This window comes from Terrapene carolina, unplaced genomic scaffold, assembly GCF_002925995.2.
Source record: "Terrapene carolina triunguis isolate 2854851 unplaced genomic scaffold, T_m_triunguis-2.0 Scaffold58, whole genome shotgun sequence".
NCBI lineage: Eukaryota > Metazoa > Chordata > Testudines > Emydidae > Terrapene > Terrapene triunguis.
The window spans coordinates 98513178-98539095 of NW_020664409.1; the positions used below are offsets into that span (position 1 = coordinate 98513178).

General features: G+C 42.8%; 1 protein-coding gene across 3 annotated transcripts in view; it reads left to right on the forward strand.

Annotated features, from left to right (window-relative positions):
* Positions 1-18826: 18826 nt before the first annotated feature.
* EFR3A (EFR3 homolog A) overlaps positions 18827-25918 on the forward strand; it is a 136560-nt gene continuing 129468 nt past the window's right edge. For all 3 annotated transcript variants that reach the window (XR_002907910.3, XR_003899966.1, XM_024196739.3), the window contains exon 1: positions 18827-18884. The gene's annotated coding sequence lies outside the window, so the exon portion shown is untranslated. The remainder of the gene's footprint in view (positions 18885-25918) is intronic.

A 25918-nucleotide genomic window follows, 5' to 3' on the forward strand; every position in this document is an offset into this window, starting at 1 on the left:
CATTTTGAGTGGTTTACAAATTCCCCCCGGACGCTATTTTTAGCACAAAAAGGAGGACATGTCCGGGTAAATCCGGACGAATGGTAACCCTATGTTTATATATTAGTGAAATACATTATTTGTTCTCAGATGCAGGGCCGATGAGAGGGGGGGAAGCCGGTACAAATTACCGGGGCCTGGCGGTCTGGAAGGGGGCCTGAGGCCTGACTATGTTGCATATGTTTTTGTCTTTCCGGGGCCTGGCGGTCCGTAAGGGGTCCCGGAGCACGACTGTGTTGCATATGTTTTTGTCTTTCTCGGTAGTATTATTATTTTTAGCTGGCCCGCCCTTGCTGGGAGGCCCGAAAAAATTTTTTCACCGGGGCCTGAACCCGCTCTCGGCGGCCTTGCTCGGATGTATGGAAATAATCTTTTGAAACTATTCAGGAGGCAAAGTTATATTTGTGTATATTGAGAGTTTTCAAGAGGACAGTTACAAATACTCTTCTATCTTAATTATGTGTGTAATCACACAGACTCATTATTTATTCATGCCATGGGAGAAAGGAAGCAGCCAGGCATTGAAGGACCATGAAAATCAGCTTTTCAATCTCAACTGATGATCCATTTTGAAGCTGCTTGACCTATTGCCTGGGAAGATAAGCTCCAAATGGAATCCTGCAGTGCTTGGCTTCCTTTGAAACAATGACTGATCACTCCAAATATGAGTTAAAGTAAGGTGTAAATGAAGTAATTGTTTCTTTCCTCAGTGTATGCTACAAATTTACTGTATGGCTACTGGCTATGTAAACAAACCCATTTCACATTGCCATGCCACAGAAGACTGTAACAAAAGCTTTTTTTTTTTCCTCTTTAGCATTGAGGAAGAAATTTTGCTGTATATAACTGTGCAAAATATATTCTGTTGCAAGCCAAGTGGAAAGGAATAATTTTATGGGCCAGTTCTCTTTGAAATTAGCCTGATGGGGTCGGAAACAGTGGGTGTCTTAGTTTAGTAACACACTGAAGCTGAATAAAGAGTTTACTTGAGTCCTTTCCTCTGAAAAAGCCAAAAGAGCAAACAAAATCTTTCTTTCCAGATGGCCCTGGTTAGAATGCAGCAGCACTGTCTATTCCCATGGATACAGCTGTATCACTAAAATATTAGAAACTAGGTGTAGCAGGAAGTTTACAGAGTAATTTATGATAGACTTGATCCTGTGCCAACTGAAGTCAATGACTGCTTGCAAGCCCAATATCTAATATTTTATATAGCACATTTCAAGGCAAAGAATCTCAAAGTATTTTACAATCTTGGGCCCTAGTTTGCAATCAGCTATGCAGTGGTACAGTTTATTATAAACTGACTGAACGCAGTTGCCTTTCCCTTGACGATAAGGGAGGCGGGTATTAGTTGAAAATTATATTTTCCCTTATATTATATATATATTATTCCCTTCACGCTACTGATAAATAGGAGGAGGATAACCCCAAAGATTAGGATGAGTCACCTCTAATACTGCAACCTGGTTATGGTAAATAGCCCCTGATTGTGTGGGGGATGAACATGTTTAATCTCCCTGCCAGAAGTCCTATCAAATGACCAAAGCAATCAATTCTTGGGACACCTGCCAAAATAAATCATTGGATTCGTAGAGAATGGCATCACTAGTGTAAATTATACCAAAGGTGACTTAAACCATGCTGATAATTCGGTGGTTATGCAGATCAGTTATGAGGAAGTACCTGAATCTGCTCCCGCTGTAGTCAAAATGCAAAACTTGCAATGACTTTACAGATTAGGGTTTCAGTGTTTAGGGGATTCTTGCAGACAGCCAGAAAGCAACTGAACTGAGTACACATTAAAATGCAATGAAGGCTTGAAACTGTACTAACTTCCCCATGGAACTTTACCACTGTGCCTCAATCCTAGTCTGCAGCAACACGCCTTCTTCTAGTTCTGGGCCTCTCGTGAGGGGATGCATGGCCAATTGTGTTCTGTTTTAGGTGGAAGGAGGATTTTTTGTTTTGGTTGGATGTTTGAGGCCAGCTGACTTTTCTGAGGGGCAAGGTTTAGGGTTAAAGGTCTACCTTACAGACCTATACCGGTATAACTACATCGCTCAGGGGCGTGAAAAATCCACACCGCTGAGCAACATAGTTATATCAACCTAATCCTCTGTGTAAGCAGTGCTATGTCAATGGGAGACATATGTCTCCTGTCAACATAGCTACTGCCTCTCAGGGAGGTGGATTAACTACGCTGATGGGAGAAGCTCTCCCATTGGCATAGTGGCATCTTCACTAAAGCACTACAGCGGTGCTGCTGCATGAGGACAAGCCCTTAGACAAAGAAAGGGTCTCCTCATGTTGGCTGCCTTTTCCCTACAGGAAGAATTCTCCCCTGATAGAGAATAAGATATATCCAGTGTGTCCTATATTGGCCAGATGGATGGTGGACCATCAAGGAGGTGGACCAGCGACTCTACATGACTCTATCCCTTGTGAAATCAGCAGATTTTCCATCAGGAATTAATGCTGCTTAACTCATGCTCTGCCATTGAGACCTCATGTATGATTGGTTCTGTGGTTGCATACTAATCCTATGTCAGCTCCTGAATGAGCTATCCGGACAGACAATAGCATGGGAAGGTATGATTCATAGCACAGAAGCCAGGGTTTTCCATGCCTCCTTCCTTCTCCATGTGTCCCAAGTCCCTCCCTTCCCAATGGAGAAGAAGATGCACTTGAATTTTTTGTGGCTTGCCATGTAGAGTTTTCCATGGAATCTTCCCTCTCCAACATGTTTTGTTTTTCTTTGTTTTAATATAAATAACTTAAGTGTCCTTTTACAATGCTCCCAAAATATTGCCAGCTTGTTTCATGATCCATTTCCTCCCTTAGATGGAAAGCATTTTACTACTCAAGTTTTATTTTTAGGAATTCTTCTTATTTAAGGGCAAGTATTTATTTTTCAGATAATTGCTTGTTTTCCTTCAATACAAAGTATGGAGAATCATTCCTGGAGGTGGCTGCAGCCACTAACTCTTCAGAAGTGAGGTGCAGAATACCCTTCCCCCTTGAAGGCAGTACTTTAAAAGGATCAAATTTCCTTGTGACATGCTAGTAAATCGTCATTGGAGGTGTCTCATTTTAGAAATTACAGATACCACAGTATCAGAGGGGTAGCCGTGTCAGTCTGAATCTGTAAAAAGCAACAGAGAGTCCTGTGGCACCTTTAAGACTAACAGAAGTATTGGAGCATAAGCTTTCGTGGGTGAATGCCCACTTCATCAGACGCAAGTAATGGAAATTTCCAGAGGCAGGTATAAATCAGTATGGAGATAGAGGTTAGTTCAATCAGGGAGGGTGAGGTGCTCTGCTAGCAGTTGAGGTGTGAACACCAAGGGAGGAGAAACTGCTTCTGTAGTTGGATAGCCATTCACAGTCTTTGTTTAATCCTGATCTGATGGTGTCAAATTTGCAAATGAACTGGAGCTCAGCAGTTTCTCTTTGGAGTCTGGTCTTGAAGTTTTTTTGCTGTAAGATGGCTACCTTTACATCTGCTATTGTGTGGCAGTGCTGCTCCTAGTGGACAAATGGTGAGATCACAGAAAACACCATCATATTTGAAACGACGTAGCTTCTTTGTCAGCAATCGGTTTCAGTAAAAATGTCAAGAATTGATGGGCATGCAAACTGCACTGTCACCTCCAGGCAGAGCCATGTTGGGAAAGCTTTCATCTGTGCTCCCTGTGCCGTAACTGGTAGGTGGATACACAGAGTACCTCATTCCCGGGGTGGATCTGTCAGCTCCCTTCCCAATACTAAAATGTGATTAATATTTATAAAAGGAAAACACATGACAAATCAGATGCATCTCACTTTTGATTTATTATGCACACTGTCCATGGTATCCGCTATGTGGGGAATCTGAATCCCAGTGCCATAGAAGCCTTTTAAACAGTAAGGCCTTTTGATAACATTATCAAAGATTTTAATAAGGTCCTGCTGGAATATATTTGGCTCAGCGTGACCTGTAATTTTTCCCAATGGCTTTCAAAGCATTGTGTATTTGGTATTTAAATAAGTAGTTCCATTTATTTTGCCATGACAAAGCACGTTCTTAATGATATATAGAATACACTGAGCTCCTGTGCTACATATATAGTACATGGCAGAAGACTACCCAATTATATATCATTTTCATCAACCAACTCCATCCTGGCAGCAGAGGCAACAATAACCATTTTGGTGGGCAGAAACAGATTGTTGTTAAAATAACCAGGTTATTCTTCCATAAATTAAATGTGGGGAAACTTATTACAGCAACATATAGTGCTCTTATCAGTCTTTTGAGGTAACAGTAATACATTGCACTTTGCACCTTTCTTTTGAGGATTCAAAGCATTTTATATATCCTAAAGCCCATATTTTCAAAAAAAATTTTATATGGAGATATACCTATCTCATAGAACTGGAAGGGACCTTGAAAGGTCATTGAGTCCCATCCCCTGCCTTCACAGCAGGACCAAGTACTGCCCCAGATCCCTAAATGGCCCCCTCAAGGATTGAATTCATAACCCTGGGTTTAGCAGGCCAATGCTCAAACCACTGAGCTATCCCTCCCCGTGGATGTAAACAACTAATTGCTTATACAAAATTGGTAGCTGCTGCCACAAACACTTTGTTGTTTTTTTTCCCCCACCTCCATTTGGCTAGGAGGTTGAAATCTATCCTCTGTGATGTAAGCACGAGTTAGACTCATCTTTGTGTCCTCTACACCAGTGTTTTTCAACAACTGGTCCGTGGATCAGTACCAGTCCCTGAGATCTCCCTAATGCAGCTTTAGGAAGGCAGCAAGCCAACCCCGGGTATCAAAAAGATTGAGAAACACTGCTCTACACAGAACTACTGCAATATGTGTTATACAAGGCTACAGAGGAATCAAACACTTTAGCTAGTGCAGAATGCAGCTACTCCTTTATTTAGCTGTGCTATGTGGCGTACATTACACTAAATCTCTGTAGAGTGAATTGGCTTGTGGGTACAGTTAAAAGTGATGATTTTGATCTATAAAGTCCTTACGTGGTTTGAGTTCTGATTACTCTCTCCCTGTGCACTGTCTATACAGCTGGAGTGTTCCTGCTAATCTTCCCCAGACTGGAATTCTGGGGGAGTTGCAGCAGACAGGTCCTGGCAGAGGGCCCTCAGTTCTGAAATTCATGTTTGACAGAGCTTGGTGTTTATGAGAAAGAGGTTGAGCGGAAATTATGATCTTGGAAGTTTATTTTTAAAAATACTCTTGATTTGTTTACTTTCGATGATTGCTGCATGTGAGTTGGGCCCAGAGGTTTTACAACAGAGGAACACTTTTATAAATGAAAAGTTATAAATCATGCATTTTGCATAATAGTGTCTGATTTGTGCCAACACACACACATTTTGTGTGTGCATCTTTAAAACAATAGTACTGTAATTAATTAACCTCACAGCACTCCTGTGAATTAGGTAAATATTATGCCCAAATTATACACAGGGGCAAACTGGATCACATGGCTTACCCAAGACATACAGTAAGAGCTATGAATAGAATCTAGCAGACTCACTCTCCTAACCTTTAGATGATACTGCCTATTACCCTTTCACAATAGCTTTTACCCAAAATTCAGCAGTTCAGCCACAAAGCATGTCAGAGGGTACTACAAAGTAATGTTAATGGGATTTCTGTTTTTAACACACACATGGCATAATTTTAAAGATTTGGCCTCCTTTTTTGTGGTAGACCAATTTTTGGTGGCAAGGAGGATGGTTTCACTGTTGATCATCCACATTTTTGCAATTCAAACAATGTGTGGCTGTTTTAACACAGGCTTTCTTTGGGTCTCGCTTTAAAACAAAACATAAAAATATACAAGCAAGAAAGGTTGTTACAGGAGAAGAAGTTTCTATATGGCATATAAAGCTTTCCAGCAGCGGTTCTCAACCTGTGGGCTGTGGACTACATGTGCTCTGCAGTCCCAAAGAGCTGACTGATCACATAGAATAGGCTCCTCTTATGTATTTCTAGCTACTATATCGTATCAAAAGAAGCTAAAAGTACTTTTATTAATATATTCTCTCTATGTAAACAATTGCATTAGTGGCCACGCCGAAGATGAGATGGCCCAAAAGGCAATCTCCGTATTAAAATGTTGTCCATACTATGGCCTTGTCTATGTGGGGAAACTGACCATTCACAAAACAGAGTAATTATTCCAGAATGAAAGTGACTTTTGTTCCAGAGTAGAGCCTCCACACAGGTAGCTATTCCACAATAGCTATAGTGGAATAGTTTATTGCACTATAACTATGCCAGTCAGTTTTCCAATGGGGACTATGAAAGAGTTTGAGAGCCCCAATAGTGTTGTCCAGTTCTCAAATTCCTCCTGAAATGTCAAGTGCATACAGGATGCAGTATAGTTATAGCCATGTTGGTCCCAGGATATTAAAGAGACAAGGTGGGTGAGGTAATATCCTCTACTGGACCAACTTCTCATGGTGAGAGAGACAAGCTTTCAAGCCACACAAAGCTCTTCATACTTAAAGAAGCACTCTTGTGTGGCTCAAAAGTGTGTCTCTCTCACCAACAAAAGTTGGTCCAATAAAAGATATATTACCTCACCCACCTTGCCTCTCAAAGTGCATACAGTATTCTTGTCCACTTCCTACCCTAAATTATTTTGCAATGCTGCTGTGCACTGTTTAAACAGCCACTGCATTTTACCCTACAAATGTTATATGCCAGTTGTGGGTTAAGTGATTCCTTTATATTAAGTTTGTAAAGTGCATTGGGATATTTTGGGCTGAATGGCATTTGGGATGAAAAGCATATGGTAGTCACAATTTATTTATAATTCCTCCCAGTATCATGTGGGCCATTTTGCAACTCATGAACGGAAATGCACGAATAAAGTGAAGAATTCCTACTCGGCAGATTCAATGATAAAAGAAAATTAACAAACCAGGTCGCCTGTTTTGTTCCATTCACATTCACTCTCCAATTAGGTGAAATCTTGGCCTAGCTGAAGAAAATGGCAGACCTCTCATTGATTTCAGTGGGGTCAAGATTTCATTCAGTTTACAGTCCTCTGTCAGGGCTGGGGCGGGGAAACCCCCCAACGTGGCAATACCAATCATTACACAATCAATCACTGTTGTGGCTGCTGGAATCCAGAATTGGCTTAAAGGTTAAACAAAGCAATTATTTTCATCAATGAATATTTACCATTGGTGGTGGTAGGTGGGGGAAACTTAATTTAGCTGAACTCCTGGTTGGTACGGTGGTCAGAATTTTAGTGGCTGTTGTCTTTTTCAATACCATATTGACTTAATTTTCTGAGATTCAAAATATATCTAAATCTCTCTGGCCCCAGAAATGTTTGACATAGGACTCATCTCAAGGATTCCAAAATAAGTTTTTCATTCCTCAAAAAAGCCCAACAAACCCCATTTTGTTAATCCTGAAATTAAAGTTGTTTTGCTCTGCAGGGCACTTTAAAAATAAAATTAAAGCTATCTTTCATCCTTTCTGTAGCACGATAATGACAGGGGCTGTAGAAAATAGAAGCAATTGGAATATAAAAGCAATTTAGAGATACTTGCTTAATCTCAGTAATTACCTTATTTAGAGCAGTCAGGGTTGGTTAGAAAGGGTTATGTATGCTTCTGTATTTACAACTGTAAGTGTTTCCTGAGCTGGAATAAATCTGTGGTGTAAATGTTATATCTGCTCTTCTGCCAAATCATACCAAGAAAAAAACAGAGTACGATCAAGCAATAGATTTGTTTTACCTTCTGCAAAACTGTCACTATGAATAAAAACTCTGGGCCAAATTCAGTTTATTCACATGTATGCAACCTCACTTATATCAGTGAGTATTCAGGTGGGAATATAAAATCAGAATTTGATCCTGTGAGTGGACCTGCTGAACAGAATCCACACAGTGATTTGAGAGTTCACAGGTATTAATAATCAGCATTTTAAAAATCATGATTTTTTTTAAACAAAGTAAGATCCATTTAAATATATAGGTATGAGCTGGGTGAAAAGTTGTTACGTGTTGAGTTAAAACTTCATGGAGATTGATAGGTGTGAATGCACCCTTCAGTTAACATAACTGTAAGGATAAGCCTCCACCTAGGACAAAAGGAGCATGTGAACTCACCCAGGTGTTTTTGCTGAGTATTCTTTTGGCTAGGTGGGCAAGGGGAAGCAGAAAACCAGAGAGAAATACAGCCAGTCAGAAGGAGCAGCTGAAAACGTGGTGTCTGACCCTGAAAGAAACCTGAGGAGACGTTTTTGAGTCAAGGGAGCAGGCTGAAAACTGTGAGCAAAAGAAGCTGTTTCCTGTTGTTTGATTCCTTTGGTGTTCAGAGAAACAGGGCTTTGGACATTCTTTCTAAATAGATATTTCTTTGATGCAGTTTTGTTATCACCAATTTCTACTCCCAGCTGGAACATCCCCAGAGCTCCAAATTGTGAGTAGCCACTGAGATCAAAAAGGGACAACAATATGCATAGTATTTCATACAGTAGTTTGACATTCAGATTAATTTGGGAATGTCAGATAAATTTCAACTCCCATTGAAGTTACCTAGAGTTGAGAGGACATAGGACCTTGTGGGAGGGACTCAGCGCATTGCATTATCAGTCCCATTTTTTTCTAGATCATTGAAACCAAAAATTTCCAGTTTGAGTGCCTAGAATCAATGGGAACCGCTCATATGCAGCATCTCTGAAAATCAGACTACTTAATTAACTGCCTAACTTTGGTCACCCAAAATCAGGAGTCACAAACGGCTCCTTTGTGAGCCCCTCATGTCATTGATTCACCCATTACATATGGGGCACAGATAAAAACCTAGCATAAATTTGTCATAATTTAGCATAAATTTGTCATAATTTGCCCATTTGTACACTTGATATAATACTGCTTACCTATTTACCAGGGGGATTGGGAAGACTGATTAATTAGTTAATGTTGGAAAGCACCATAAATATAGTTATTACTTATTTTTTATATTTAAGAAAAGATCATGAGACTCTCCATTTTTTCCTCCCTTTATAAAACCTAAATTTTGGACATAAACTGGCAGACATTGTATCTTTCATGTTCCAAGGCATTTTAGATCCAGACAAGCTTTATCCTTTAAACTGATCTGATTTCAGATAGCAGTTTAAGAAAGCTGCAAGGGGTTTTATTCCTTCAGTTTTGCTCCCAGAATAGCTTGAAATCCTGACTATCTGCCATTATTGAATACACACACACACACACACACCCAACATCTAAATTTTCTCTTGTACCATTATCTGTATATACTTTGGAAGTATTTTTGACCTACCAGGCCAGATTGTTAGCTGGTGTAAACCAGTATAACTCCATTAATTTTAGTAGAGCCAATTTATATTAGCTGAGGATCTGGCCCACTGTAGTTTGAAGCAACATTTTTTTTTTTCTCGGTGCAGATTGTGTCCTGCAAACCTTTCAGAAATTTGTAGTGTATCATTATCGTGTACATGACACTATGTTGTCTGACTGCAGTACTTTCTTGCAATAGGCTATAACTACACAATCTTTTAAAAAATAATTTTTGTTATAAAGAACATAATGTGAAGTATTCTGCATACAAAACAGTGCTGAAGAAATGGTCTTTGTAGCAAAAAGGAACATGTTCATTCTTTTCTACAGGGCTTTAATCAATTCTCAGAAAAGTCTAGTTGAGACTGAAAATGGAAGAGAATAATTAGCTTCTTTTTTTTTTTTTGGAGATTATGGTACTCAAAAATTCTGACATTACTGTTTTACTGCACAGCAGGAGGAAGAAATTGCTTTAGGTGGAGATATGTAGAATATGCACAAGTACATCAGTTCCAGCTTCTGTGGAAAGGGATTGGAAATTTGACTAATATATACAATCTCTCATCAGGGAGGATGGGGGGGGGGGAAGGGGAGGAATGTAGTGTGATCCACACATAGTTAGCTCTAGTAATGGCTAACACTGCAGGAACTCTGCATATAGCAAACCATATTTAATATTTTTATACTGTTTCCCACTCTCCACTGGTGAAGTAACTATAATTCCATTCCAACCACCCCCCACCAAATCAGCAAACTAAATTTTAAGATTTTAACTTTGGATTTAAATATTTTATAATGAAACCATTTATCTTTTATAAACATAAGCATTCCTAAAAAAAAAAAAAACCTAAATTTATCAAAGTTATTCTAATCTATAAGAAAAATTATCACTACAAACATTCCAGATGCCAGAGGAAAACATAAAGCACTATTTGTGAAATGTAACTAAAATGACCTTTTCCCTCATTTGATCACACTGACAACGAGTTTCCTTGTATCTTTAGGGGAATTACTGGCAAATCAAAATGCTGGCTTTAGAAAACACAACAAAATCTGGATCATTTATATTATAAAAATATTACTGGACTGTAAACAAGATATAGATTAATAGAGCACGTCCTATGCCCATCAATACAGTGTAATAGAAATATCTAACTTTATTCCGCTGTTATGCATATAGACTGTATTATGTGTGTGTATATATGTATTTAAATATGTATGACCATCATTTTCAAAAGCTATTAGTGTCACTGAGTGAAATTTTTGGTCACCCAATATGAATCACTTTAAGGATGCTTAATTTTCTGAGGGTGGGTGCTCAGCACTTCCTGAAAATTCTTGAGTCACTCCCCTCCCACCTAGGGTGACCAGATCACCACACTAAAATATCGGGACACATTGGGGTGCCATCAGCCCCGCCCACAGTCCACCTCTGCTCCTCCCAGGCTCCGCCCCCACTCTGCCCCAGTTCTCACCCCCTTCCCGCTCGCCCCCCCACCACTGCGCCCTTCCTCATCCCCCAGCCTGCCGCTGGCTTGCTGCATCCCTCCTCAGTCCTCCACCCATCGCTCGCCTCCCTGCCCGCTCGCTCACCCGCTCGCCTCTTCACCCCCCGTCCGCCACTCACCCCTACGGCACCAACTTCCCCTCTGCTGGGTGGGTGCTCGCCCACCCTCTGCCTCTTCCCACCCTGCACCGCCCTCGCTCCGCCTCTATTCCACCCCCTTCCCCCAAATCCCCACCCCTGCCTTGCCTCTTCTCCGCCTCCTCCCCTGAGCGCGCCGCATCCCTGCTCCTCCCCGCTCCCTCCTGGAAAGCGCTAAGCGCCGCCAAACAGCTATTAGGTGGCAGGAAGCACTGGAGGGGGGGAGGAGTGGGGATGCGGCGCGCTGGGGGAAGGGGGCAAGAAAGAGGCAAGGCAGGGGGAGCTTGGCTGCAATTTTTCCCCATGGGTGCTCCAGCCCCGGAGCACCCACGGGGTCAGCGCCTCCCTCCCGCTCGCCTCCTTACCTGAATATCGGGACAAATGGCGTCCCGATCGTACATTGATTGGGACACGGGACAAAGGGTTAAATATCAGGACAGTCCCGATTTTATCGGGACATCTGGTCACCCTACTCCCACCCCCGAATCCATTTTTTCTGCCCCCCTAGAGGTGGCTCTGGAGGGGATACTGCTGTCACCCAGGGCGCTATGTGGGGAAAAGAGTGGGGTGAGGATCTGCAGGGAGCCAGTGGGGAGGACTGGGGAAGCTCATTTGCAAGAGCTCGCTGCTGTCTTTGGATCTTGACTATGAAGCTATTAGACTACAAGGCCAGCCAGAATCCGTCATGGTAGATCTGATTCCTGTATTTTAACTATTCTTTGTAGGCATATCTTCTCTCCTGGTCTAAATTCAATCTTTTAGAAAATATTGTAACAAAATATTTGTTAATTCATATAAACAAAAACATCAAGGAAAAAACAGTATAGAAAAAATAGACTTTAAAATAAAGACTCAAAAAAGTCATCTGATTAGAATCTGATTGTAAAGACTAAAAAATATTCACATCTGTGAATATGCTTGTTTAAAATCTGCTCCATCTTACTGGTAGCCAAACAAGTGACTTTGGATGGCTACAGCCCTTACCTTATGGACACTGTACAGCTCCTTAGCTAATCTCCTCTATGATAAATCTACATTAAAACCATGTGACAAGAAACATTGAGCCTGATTATCTTCTCACTTACACCAGTGTATAATGGAGTTACTCTTGGTTTACACTGGTGCAAGGAGGAATCAACCTCACTGTTGTTGTTTTTTTCACAAACTCAAACTTCTTGAGCAGAACTCATGTACTGCATTGGCCATCTTGCACCATTTGATCCCCCCTTTTGAACTTCTCTTGACAGTTTTAGCTAAGGTACCTTTTACTGCTTGCTTAGGAAATTGAAAATTTCCCTGCTTCTTTATTAATGTGAACTAAGGCATGTCTACACTGTCAAATTAAGTTGACCAAAGTTAACATCAACATACAGCTGCTGCAGTAATTAAATTCATAGAGCATGGCAGCAGTCCCAGCCATGGTGAGGAAGAGAAGAAGGAGGCAATTTGGGACAATAAGTGGGGAGAGTACATGGGCACCAGTATTTGCAGATAGGGCAATTGCATTGAATACTGGCACTGTTTTCCACAGGCAGTGGTGATTTTACCTGATTCATAGACTCATAGACTTTAAGGTCAGAAGGGACCAATATGATCACCTAGTCTGACCTCCCGCATGATACAGGCCACAAAAGCTGACCCACCCACTCCTGGAATAATTCTCTCCCTTGACTCAGCTGTTGAAGTCCCCAAATCATGATTTGAAGACTTCAAGTCGCATAGAATCCTCCAGCCAGCGACCCCTGATCTCTTACTTCTGAGATGTAATGGAGGATGAAAGGGAACAGCTCCTGCCCACGTCTGGCCGTAGACTGGATCTCTATGCTGCTAGCCTGTGTGCTGCAATGGTGCCTGCTGACATAATTGCTGACTGGCATGAGAAAGTGTCCTACCGTGGTGGAAGAAATAAGGCAGCCCTCCCCAGAAACCTTTAGCAGAGGATTGCAGACTCCTTCCAGGAAAGTTTCCTCGAGATCTTTATGAGGATTCATGGGGCATCCCGGTGCACATAAACAAACTGTTCCCCAGACCCCCTCTGCCTAGCTGCACAGGGGAATGAAAAGCAGATAGCAACTCTACCTCTATTAGTTATTTCACTACCTCTTCTAGCCTGATTAAAAAAAAATAGAAAATGAACAGATGTGTCCCTGCAATATCAAAGCAAACTGCATACTTACCAGAGGTTCCTTCCCCCGTATCAGTCTCGCTGGTGCTAGACGCTAGGGACTGGCTCGACTGCTCCGGAGTCAGAAAGAGGTTCTGGCTTGCCACACCATTGGATCCCCCAGTTGTCTGTCCCCCATACTACTCCTTCTCTTCCTCGTCTAACACCTCCTTCTCACTGTGCACTTCGGGGGCCTGTGACTCCAGCTTCCCTGAAATATCCATGGGGCTCTTGGCAGTGGTGGGGTCTCCCCCAAGGATAGCATGCAGCTCCTTGTAGAAGCAGCATGTCTATGGCTCCGCACCAGAGCAATTGTTTGTCTCCCTGGCCTTCTCGTATGCCTGCCACAGTTCCTTGATTTTCACAGGGCACTGTTGTGTGTCCCTGTTGTAGCCCTTCTCCCACAAGCCCCGAGCGATCTGCTCATAGATATCAATGTTTCTATGGCTGGATTGGAGCTGTGCCTGCACATTCTCTTCTCCTCACAGACCCAGGAGATCCACCACCTCCTGTGTACTCCAGGCAGGAGCATGTTTGCTATGTGGAGCAGGCATGGTCAGCTGGGCAGTTCCTGTGTAAGCTCTCCATGCCGAGCAAACAGGAAATGGAATTTAAAATTCGTGGGGCTTTCAAAGGGGAGGGGCTTGTATCTGTGTACCTGACCACTGGGTAATGGAGTTGAAAATGGTGACCAGAGCGGTCACAATGGGGCATTGTGGGACACCTCCTAGAGGCCACTAAAGTCGATGTAAGTAATGCAGTGTCTACACTCATACTGCATTGCCCTAACTACATTGCCATAAGCGTTATGCCTTTAGCGGAGGTGGAGTTAAGAAGTCAGTGTAGTGGGCGAGTTACATTGACTGGATTAGTATAGATGCTTACAGTTAGGTCAATGTAAGCTGCCTCGCATAGACCTAACTCTATAGTGCAGACCAGGCCTTACATTTAATTTAATTAGAAAATATGGAATTACTGCTGTCAAACTACTGAAGTCAATAGACTATTGAGTTCCTCTTTAGTAATGCCTGGGGGAAAGGCCACTTCTGGTTCACTTGCAGAGTGTTTTGCTTTTGAGTGCAGTGGAGTCCAAGGAGGCTTCCCTGTTTCTATATATAGTTGCTTTTCTCTTTTCTTTATTAATCTTTTTAGGTACACAACCTCGATTACAGTGTTAGACATGGTCAGCGATTCAGGAGTAGAAGTAGAGGTGTTGTTAGATGGGCAGATGACTGGATGCTGATTTGTTCTTTTTATCAAAATAAGAAATACTTGCATTCAATAATTCAATTCTTTATTCCTTACATAACACTTACCTAACAACACGAAGTCCAGAGCCTGTGCTGAGGTATAGTCAACAACTCTCTGTTATGCCAAAACTGAATTAGTAAATGTTTTTAAACTATAAAGCTAGACTATTTAACAAAATGTTAGTTACTACATACTTCATTTAGTTACAGCTATAACAGGTATATTTAAAAACAAATCAATCATCTTCAAATTAGCCCACAATTTAACATAACTGTGGTGTTTATATTTTAAATAGCAGATGATGTCAGTTTAACAATTATAAATTATATTGAAATGTATTTTATACAATCAACATAAGTAAACAATTCCCTAGGATTTTCAAAACACAAATTTGTTTCTTTTTTTGTTCCCGCCCAGCCTGGTAAACAGGGAGTCTGTATCAGGAATGGAGCCGTGGGTCTGAAAGTTATTAATTACAAATGCAGGGTATGATTCAGAAATCCTTACTCATGCAAGTAGTCTGTAGAATTACTTGCATAAACACCCAGAACTAGGCTAGTGCCACTATTCTCTTTTGCATAGCTAATGGAAAAGTGAGACATCAGTCCACTATCTGAAAGATCACTGTGGCTAGAATGAAGTATTTCAATACGGTGAGCAGACTGTTTGTAGGTGATTGGTGGCAGAATGAGAAGACTGCTTATTGGACTCAAAGCTGCAGCTGATATGTGTTGAAAGCAGAATACCTTCACAGAGTTGGTTTGTATTTTCAACAGATGCCTGCAACCATTATAATAATTTTCCTTTTACATTTCAAAAATCAACTAGAAATCACTAGTGATGTTGATGTTAAAGGACCAAGGACAAAAGTAGCTACCAAATGTCCTACAGCATACTCATAGACTATAAGGTCAGAAGGGACCATCATGATCATCTAGCCTGATCTCCTACACATTGTAAGCCACAAGAACCTCACCCACCCACTCCAGTAATACTGTGTGAACTACTTGTGAAATACTCTCTAATCCCAAGTGTGCTTCAGAGACATTTACTGTATATAGAAACCTACAGAATACAGGAGATTCACTACTTTATTATTTACTGTATTGCCAACCTCAAAAGTATAAAAATTATGAGAATGGTCCAAAAATAATTTTATATGTATCACGGGTTTTTGTGTCTTTCATTTTTGAACTCCCGTGTCTATTCCCAGTGAATGTGTCCATTCGAGTGCTGCCAGCTCCCACAAATGTATAAAGTAAGGTAATTTAAGACTAAAGGTAGATCATGCCAGACTAACCTGATTCCCTTCTTTGAGAAAATAACTGATATCTTAGATAAGTAAAATATTTGACATGGCAGCACACAGAAAAATATTAGTTACGTTACAGAAGATGAGGATTAGTACAAAAATGGGAAAGTGGATGAGGAACTGGCTAAAGGGGAGAAAGCAACGGGTTGTGCTGAAAAGGTGAATTATTGGACTGGAGTGATGTTACTAGTGGAGTTCCTCCGGGATAGGTCTTGGGACCAATCTTATTCAATATTTTATTAATAACCTTGGCACAAAAAGTAGGAGTGTACTAATTGAAATTTTCCAAAGATAAAAAAGTTGGGAGGCATCATCAACGCAGAGGAGGATCAGGAAGATCTGGATGAGCTTGAAGCCTGGGGTGTGATGGAAATGTCATCAAATTGAATAGTAGAAAGTGTAAGAACAAGAACTTAGGGTCTAATAATAATCATTTCTGCTACAGGCTGGGGGGGATCATCAGCTGGAAGCAATAGAGGAGAGAGACATGGATGTGTGTGTCAATCACAGGATGACTATGAGCCACCAAGATGATGCAGCTGTTAGGAATTTTCTGAAAATTTGTTTTGTTGTTTGTTATCTTCCATGTTGTTTTGCCTTCTTGTTTCTTGGCTTGACGCTCTTTTCTTTGTTGCTTATTTTTGATTGGGTAAGCTTAAGGGAGTTCTGCCTAGTAACAGAGTCAGGGGCAGGAAATTTGAAGGAAAAGGCAGGAAAATCTGCCTGGCAACAGGAAAGTATATAAGAGTTCAACACCGTGCGCCAGTTGCTGTCTGCCCTAGAGGTAGCCTGTGGTCATTTGTGGTAACATCGAAGAAGAAGACACCTATCTGTTCCTGTCATCGAGTGGTTCTGTATCCAAACCAGTGGTGACTTGATCCAGTAGTGGCGTGTTCTCCTGAGGCTCCTGGTCCTGGTTCTCAAGGGGTTCCTGGGTTTGCTGATTCCCATCTGGTTTTCTGTTGTCTCCTGCTTACATCAATGCAATATAATAGAAATATCTATCTTTATTCCTCTGTTGCTCATTAAACCACTGAGCTGTTTTGTTAATAAATCCCTTTTGTTTTATTCCTTAGAGTGAGTAATGTAATTATTGGTATGTTTTATTCCTTAGAGTGAGTAATGTAATTATAAATGGGCCTGTCTGGGAGGGGGTCCTTTATAAAGGTATCTCCTGTCATAATTTTTCCGGTAACACTGTGAAAAGATTAATACAATCTTAGGATGTATCAGGCAAAGATTTTCCAATAGGGATAGGGTAGGGTGACCAGACAGCAAATGTAAAAAACTGGGATGGGGGTGGGAGGTAATAGGAGCCTATATAAGAAAAAGACTCAAAAATCAGGACTGTCCCTATAAAATCAGGACATCTGGTCACCCTAGGATAGGGAAGTATTAATGTCGTTGTATAGAGCACTGATAAGACCTCATTTGAAATAACATGTACAATTCTGGATACCCATGTTCAAGAAAGATGAATTTGAACTGAAACAGGTGCAGAGAAGGGCTACTAGGATGACCAAGGGAATGTAGGGCCAGAGGAGACTAGAAGAGCTTGGCTTGTTTAGCCTAGTAAGAAGGCTGAGAATGGACATAATTGCTCATCGGCAGCAGATATAAGAGGCTTGGGGAGGTTAAGCCACCCCAAACGGGGCGAGAAATGCTGGATGCGGCACACCTCCCTTTGGAGGCGTGCTGTCCTGCTGCCTTTACAGCACCGCCACCGGAAGCTCCCAAGGAGTGGGGGGCCACTGGCACCTGGACAGTGGCCCCATCTGTGTTCCACCCCAAGGCCCTGTCCCTGCTCAGCCTCTTATAGAATCATAGATTAGGGTTGGAAGAGACCTCAGGGGGTCATCTAGTCCAATCCCCCGCTCAAAGCAGGGCCAACACCACCAACTAAATCATCCCAGCCAGGGCTTTGTCAAGCCGGGCCTTAAAAACCTCTAAGGATGGAGATTCCACCACCTGTGGTTCCACCTAATATGATTCTATGAAATTCAGGCTGCAAATTAGAAGATTTTAACTCTGAGGAGTGAGGTTTTAGAACAGCTTCCTAATAGTTGGGGGGAGGGGGAGCAAACAACTTAGTTTTAAGAGTGAGCTAGACAAATTTATGAGTGCAAATGAATGATGGCGTGGCTTGTGCTGGTAGGGGCAGGACTCAGCAGCCTTAAGACTCATTTCTGATTTATGTGCCTAAAAGCTCATCTGTCCAGGCTTCAGCCGGCCACCCTTAGGGTTCAGGAAGGAATCCCATGCCGCCAAGTGTATGTGGGTGGGTCTTTTTGTTTCCTTCCTCTGAAGTACCAGCAATGACCAGGTCGGGAGATGCGACAGTGGACAGGAGGGTCAGTGCCCTGAGGTGCCACCGCTGAGTCTCTCTTGCAGGTGCTTGGCAGGCTGGTTCTTGCTGACGCACTCAGGCTCTGATCGCCACACGTGGGGCCAGCAAGCGCTTTCCCCCAGTCAGACTGGCAGCGACGGTGGGTTTTCTGCAGGGCGCGCGTGAGTGCAGGTCCCTGGCCAGCACTAGCTGGGTCTACCTCACTTAATCCCTGACCTGCCATTGCAGGGACCGTGGGCACTGGCGCACCTGGGCGCTCCCACTGCCTGCCGGTGGCACCCACGGTGAGGGGGATGAGGTCGGAGATGGCCGAGTTAAAACGGTTAGCAACGCCGGGCGGCTGAAGACAGCCAGCGTCCCGCACCCCCCCAGGAGCCGTTAGACGCAAAAGGGGACGGAGGGGAGGGGGCCACAGCTGGGCTCGGAAATGGGCGGGGCCAGAATAGGGGCGGGGCGGGGACAAGGCCGGCGGCGGAGAATTCCGTGTATCCTTCGCACAGCATGCTGGGATTTGTAGGCCTGAGTTGCCCCGCCCACCCGGTTTCCCCCAGTGACCTTCAACAGCGGCAGGGCTGCGCCTGGGGTTAGGCAGCCTCTGTGCCAGGGGTCGCGCCTCGCGGGGTAACTAGGAGACAGGGTCGCGACAGTGATCCCGGAAGGCGAGGAGCCCTCCCCCAAAGAACTACCACTCCCACAGTGCTCCGCGCGCCAGCGTAGCGGCAGCCTAAATAGGGGGAGGGGCAAAATGGCTGCGGCTAATCCGAGGAAGAGGAGTAGTGGCTGAGGTGAGTCTGCGAGGGAGAGGAAGCGTGGGGCGGAGGGTTGCGGGGGCCGGGCTGAGGCGAAAGGCGGCAGCAGCGAAGCGAGGCTAAGGCGGTCGGGGTTGTGGCTCCGCACGGAGGCTGGGGCACTTCGCGAACGGTGTCGGCAGGCGGGCGGTGTGCGGCGGGTTCCCTGTTGGGAACCGGGGGGAGGGGGGTGAATAGCGTGTGGGGAGCCATGAGGCCCCCCCCCCCCCCGAGCCTGTATCCTCCTGCCTGATCCCCCCGCCCCGCAGTTCCCGAGCTCCTGGTGTACCGCGCTCTGCGCACCCTGGGGCACCCCCCTAACCTTTGCGTAGTGTCCGCAAGCCGTGCGCGGCGCTCTGCGGGGCTGGGAAGTCACTTGGCGTGAATCACATCGCAGAGCGCTCGAGGTGTCAGCAAACACCGGTGTGGGGCTGTGTTGCAAAGTTTGTCCTGGCTGCTAGCCGTCCTCCCAAGTCGTGCTGTGGCTTTCCCCACGTCAGTGTCCACAGCGAGTGATCGACCCCCGGGCGCTGCGGTGGAAAGGGGCAGCAAACTCATCACGCAACAGCACCCAGATACTATGTTGTGATGTTTACACTGGCTCTACTAGTATGATCAAATAGGCCTGTGACACCACTATGTCCCTTGGTACTGTAGTGTCTGGATGCAGGTCTGTGATCAGGAGGTTCTCTGTGGGGTGTTTTTTCTGTTTTTTGTTTTAGTGATATCCTGATATGGTATAAATGTAGGTCTGTCTTGTGTAGTATTGACAAAACACCATGATACAAATATTGTAGCATGCTGTCAAGCTGTGAATGTTCAGTGAATCCATTTAATGCTAACACATGTCATTTGCTTGTCTGACACTCTTATGATGATTGTGTCATGGCAACACATGACAGTGAGGTGTGACCATGCAGATCTGACCTGTGTAGTGTTAAATGAAAGTTACACAATTTTGTTACTGTCAGTAACTATGTGATAGCTTTCCATCTATCTCTCTGGTGCTGGTGTATTATAGAGACTAAACTTGACCTTTGGGGGGAATTTGTTTATGGTATGATGGACTGCAATACAGAGACTGTCTGTTGAAAGACTCTGTAAATAGGCACTAAAATGTTTACATAAAATTACCACTGAGAAATTACAGATGTGGGGGATTAAAATACTGATTGTAGGGCCATTATACTGGGAGAACTTCACTGAGTGAGACTTTAAATTGCTTTTGAAACACACTATTAAATCCTTCAAAGGAGGAAAAGACACTCTAAAATCTGCCAAAATGAGTGAGTTGGTAGGTCTGTGATTGCTTATTCAGAAAAAAACAGTGTTAAAAGTGGGAACTGAAGATAATTAATTTGCAAATAAGATAGCATTTAAAAGCAGTGATTGATTTCTAGTTTCAAATAGTATAATATTGGAAGATGTTAAACTTCCTTCCCCATTTTCTCCTCTGCTCTCTTTCTCTTACTCCTATGCTAGTGTACCTTCCGCTTCAGGTCTAATAAAATGGAATCACTAAGAACATAAGAATAGCCATGCTGAGTCAGACCAGTGGTCTATCTAGCAGAGTATCCTGTCTCCTGTCTTACAGTGGTAAGTTCCAGGTTCATTCAATGGAATGAATGAATGAACAGGGAATGGACAAAGGAGGGTAATTGTGTGATCCCCTGTGGTCCAGTCCCAGCTTCTGGCAGTTAGAGGTTTAGGGACATCCAGAGCATCGGGTGTGTCCCTGACCATCTTGGCTAATAGCCATTCTTGGACCTATCCCCCATGAGCTCATCTAATTCTTTTTTTTAATAGCGTTGTCCTTCACAACATCCCCTGGTAATGAGTTCCACAGGTGATCTGTGTGTTGTGTGAAGAAGTACTTCCTTATGTTTGTTTTGGACCAGGAATCACCCAGTGAAATTAATAGGCAGCGGGTTTTTGTGTTACATGAAGGGGTAAATAGCGCTTCTCTATTCACTTTCTACACACCATTTTTCCCTCTCAAATACAGACTTCGCTCCAAGGGTGGGGGAGTGGAGAAAATCCTCTTGGGGCTGAGATAAAATACCGAAGAATCTCACAATCAGTTACTTGTTTGTAGTGGGCTAACTATGAAGAAAACTTTCTAACTATAGGACTAGATTACCATGGTAGGTTGTATAATCCCTGGCATTGGAGGTTTTTAAGAACAGGTTATATAAAGACCTGTCGGAGATGGTATAGATGACCTCTTGAGGTTCCTTGCAGCCCTGAATTTCTGTGACTCTATGAAGGAAATTGTTTACGTTCCTAACTGCAGTGGGTGCTAGTAGATGCCCACATTAGTAACACTGGTGACTTTCAGATTAGTTGGTGTATCAGAGACCTGTTAAGGAAATATACTGCCATTGTTCTGACTCCATAAGCTTTAAAGGAAATGAAAATAAACTGTTTCATGAATTTTGTGCCATGTAACGTATTTCGACATCACTAAAATGGCTAATGATAGGGGGGTTTAAATAAAAATGTCTATGAATAGGATTATCATAGTTTAGCATAGAAAGCAAAAGTTAGTAGATGACAGCTGTTCAAAGAATCTTAAGCAATTCCAGTAGCATATTTTGTTCCAAAATGTGTGGTTTCCTTCTAATCAATTTATATCATTTTTATGTGATTAAAATATATAAATGGTATTTTTATCAGTGCTTTCAGTTGATTTTATTTTAATATGGTGCTTCTCTACTATTTTATGCTGATAGCTACATTCTGAGGTGGCACTTTCCGAGATGGGCCTTTCTGAGAGAAATGGAAACTGATGGCTGGCATACTGAGGCCTTGGCTACACTGGCAATTCACAGCGCTGCACTTGCTGCGCTCAGGGGTGTGAAAAAACACCCCCCCCTGAGCGCAGCGAGTGCAGCGCTGTAAAGCGCCAGTGTAATCAGCGCCTGCAGCGCTGCAAGCTATTCCCCTCGGAGAGGTGGAGCTCTCGCAGCGCTGGCGGCGCGACTACACTCGCGCTTCACAGCGCTTCACAGCGCTGCTGCGGCAACGCGGCCTGAGTAGCTTAGGAGCATCATATCAGGGTGAAATAAGATGATTGCCAGTACTATGGCACTTTTAGGCTTCTTTTTTTGTGGATGAGCATGTTAGCTTTGTGACTGTCAACTACACGGGGAAAACTTTCCTTTTTACCCACTTGTTTCATACATTTTCTTGCCATGTTTCATAATTATTGAAGATTTGTTTAAAAATGGGCTTGTTCCTTTTCAATCAGTTTTCTTTTGAATTGATTCTGCAGCATATAAAGGCTGAATTTGTGGTAGTTTCCATGGCAACAGTGTCATAATATTTGTACATATACATCAGTAGTACCTATTGAGGATCTCTGTCTGCTTTAGAAAAAAATACATTTAGCCTCACAAATACCCCTGGGTGACACATTATCTCAATATTGCTGATGGGGAACTTGAACAGAGATGAAAGGCAAAATGTACAAGTGAACAGAAATTTTGAATGCTTCAATTCTTGGGTACTCAACCTGAGCTGCCTGGTGCCTGATTTTTCAGACGTACTGAGCACCTATATCACGATCTTTATTTGGACTTAGGGGCTGTTCATACCTTGTGAAAAAGAACCCTAGAAATCCCAAGTTGGGAAATCCAAAATTAGTGTCTCACAAGGCTTGTGAAAGAGCTGTTAATAAAAATACAGATCTCCTGCCTGCGGTTCCTGTATCTCAATCACAATGCTATATTTCCTCCCACAGACTCAGGATTGTGACTTTGTTGTGGGATCAAATAGACTAGTTGGTTAAGGACAGGAAAAGAAGGAAGGAAGTATTACTATTCCTCCCGACCGTCACACACACATTTCAAATTGACATAGCAATTTCTAGTTGGCTGATTGGAGGCTGAGCCTAGAGCTATAATTACTGGGCATTGCACTGATTGATTTACTTCAGCCCAAAGGCTGTAGTAATTCTCCTGGAATGCATGGCAACAGGAGGGGAGATTGAATCTGGAATTGTGGAATACGGTATGTGACATTTTTAGCTTGTAAGAGCCCACCTCGCACTAACCTGCTGCAGAGCTCTTTTGGTCTTCCAGGGCATGCTGATCAAAAGACTTTGGACTGTAACAAAGTCAGTGTTTGTGGCTTTCTAGAGTTTGTGTAGCAGCTATTTTCAGGTGGATGGGGTCTGCCAGCACAGACAATAATAATTGATTGGAATATTAAATGATATATGTTCTTCACTATGCATAATGAAAAAGTCTACAAAAATAAATGGTATTGTGGATTTATATCAAATTTGGTGTGTTTAAAAGTTAAAGAATGGCTTTTCTAACTGCCTGTCCTTCAAATTCAGCCTGGAATCTGACAGTAAAGCTGTGCTCTTTCTAACTCACATACCAATTTTAGTCCCTTGTCAGACTAGAACAGCATTCTGACAGAGCCATAGCTCTAAGCCTTAGAGTCTAAGGATATGTCTACACAGCAACTAGACAGCCGCAGCTGGCTTGTGCCAGCCAACTCAGACTCGTGCCAGTTGACCGACCACGGCTGTGGGGCTGTTTCACTGCTGTGTAGATGGCTGGGCTGGGGCCCGGGCTCTAGGACTCTGCAAGGTGGGGAGTCCCAGAGCTTGGGTTTCAGCCTGAGCCTGGAAGTCTACAGAGAAATGAAACAGCCCCGCAGCCTGAGCCCCGCTAGCCCGAGTCAGTTGGCATGGGCCAGCCGTGAGGTGTGGGTTTTTTGTTTGCTGTATAGACGTGCCCTAAAGCTCTTTGCTTAAAACTGAAAGCATATACACTTCACACATCATAATCATCAAACACGCATAGTCTACTGAGGACTGTTGCGTTAGCCAGAGTGAATAGGTTGATGGTGTCATGTGTAAGAATGACAATCTGGATAAGACTAATGGTCCATCTAGCCCAGTATCCTGTCTTTTGGCAAATACCAGTGGCAGGTGCTTCAGAGGAAATGGACAGAACAGGATAGTTATTGTGTGGTCCAGTCCCAGCTTCTGGCAATCAGAGGCTTAGGGACACCCAGAATGTGGAGTTGTGTCCCTGACCATGTTGTCTAATAGCTATTGATGGACCTATGTTCAGGGAACATATGTAATTTTTTTTTTTAATCTAGTTATACTTTTGGCCTTCACAACGTCCCCTGACAATGAATTCCACAGGTTGACTGCGTGCTATGTGAAGAAGTACTTCTTTATGTTTGTGATAAATCTGCTGCCCATAATTTCATTGGGTGACCCCTGGTTCTTGTGTTATATGACAGGGTAAATAATACTTATTCACTTTCTCCACACCATTCATGATTTTATAGACCTCTAGCATATCACCCCTTAATTGTCTCTCTTCCAAGATGAATAGTCCCAGGCTTTTTAATCTCTCCTCATATGGAAGCTGTTCCATACCCTTAGTCATTTTTGTTGCCCTTCTCTGTACCTTTTCCGTTTCTAATGTGTGTGGTTTTTTTTTTTTTTTTTTTTTGAGATGGGGTGACCAGAATTGCATGCAGTATTCAAGGTGTGGGCATATCATGGGTATAGATACTGAAAATATCATAATGGCACTATTATTGTCCAACCCTTTTCTAATGGTTCCTGACAGTCTTAGCTTTTTTGACTCCTCTGCAAGTTGAGAACTATCCACAACGACTCCAAGATCTTTCTTGAGTAGTAACAGCTAATTTAGACCCCATCATTTTGTATGTATAGTTGGGATTATGTTTTCCAATGTGCATTACTTTGCACCTAGCAACATTGCATTTCATCTGCCATTTTGTTGCCCAGTCACTCAGTTTTGGGAGATCCCTTTCTAACTCTTCCCAGTCAGCTTTGGAATTAATGATTTTAAATCATTTTGTATCGTGTGCAGACTTAGCCACCTCACTGTTTACCCCTTTTTCCAGATTATTTATGATTATGATGAATAGCACTGGTCCCAGTAAAGATCCTTGGAGGACCCGGCTATTTACCTAACTCCACTGTGAAAACTGACCATTTATTCCTACCTTTATTTCCTATCTTTTAACCAGTTACTGATCCGTGAAAGGACCTTCTCTCTTATTCCATTATTTCTTATTTTGCTTAAGAGCCTTTGTTGAGGGACCTTGTCAAGGCTTTCTGAAAGTTCAAGTATACTATATTGACTGGATCGATCACCTTTGTCCACATGCTTGTGGACACTCTCCAAGAATTCTAGTAGATTGGTGAGGCATGATTTCCCTTCACAAAAGCCGGGTTTACTCTTCCTCAACATATCCGTTTGATCTGTGTGTCTGATAATTCTGTTCTTTACTATATTTTCAACCAGTTTGCCTGATACAGAAGATAGGCTTACTGGCCTGTAATTGGAAGTATAGTCTCATTAGTGTCTTTTAAAAACCATGTTACGTTAGCTATCTTCCAGTCATCTGATACAGATGCTGATTTAAGCAATAAGTTACACACCACGTTTAGTAGTTGTGCACTTTCATATTTGAGTTCCTTCAGAACTCTTAGGGGAATACCATCTGGTCCTGGTGACTTACTGCTGTTTAATTTATCAGTTTATTCCAAAACCATCTCTATTGACCTCTCAGTATGGCACAGTTCTTCAGATTTGTGACCAGGCATTGTGTAGGAAAGTTCCCAGTTCTAGCTCAATCCTGAGGATCTAAAGATCTCTGCGGTGGCCCAGTGGGCGGTGCCAGATACGGTCAGGATGTGCACCCCTTCATGCATCAGTGGGGAATTTGAGAGCATGGTGTGCTGGGGTGTTTTTTGTCCAATTTGACAACATGACTGAAGAGCATACAATGCCACTTTTGAATATAATGAGCGATTGAAAGAAGGCATCTCTCAGCAAGATTATAATGTTTCGCATAAGTCAAACCACTTTATGTTCAGGATTCAGTGTTGACAGCGCATATGGAAAGCCTCTAGCCATTCAAAAAGCTGCTTATAATTAGAGTCCAGGTTTCTAATCCATACATCAGTATAGGTAGTACACAGGTTTGATTGATCCAGAACTTTGTCTCAGCTTGAAGATGTTTTT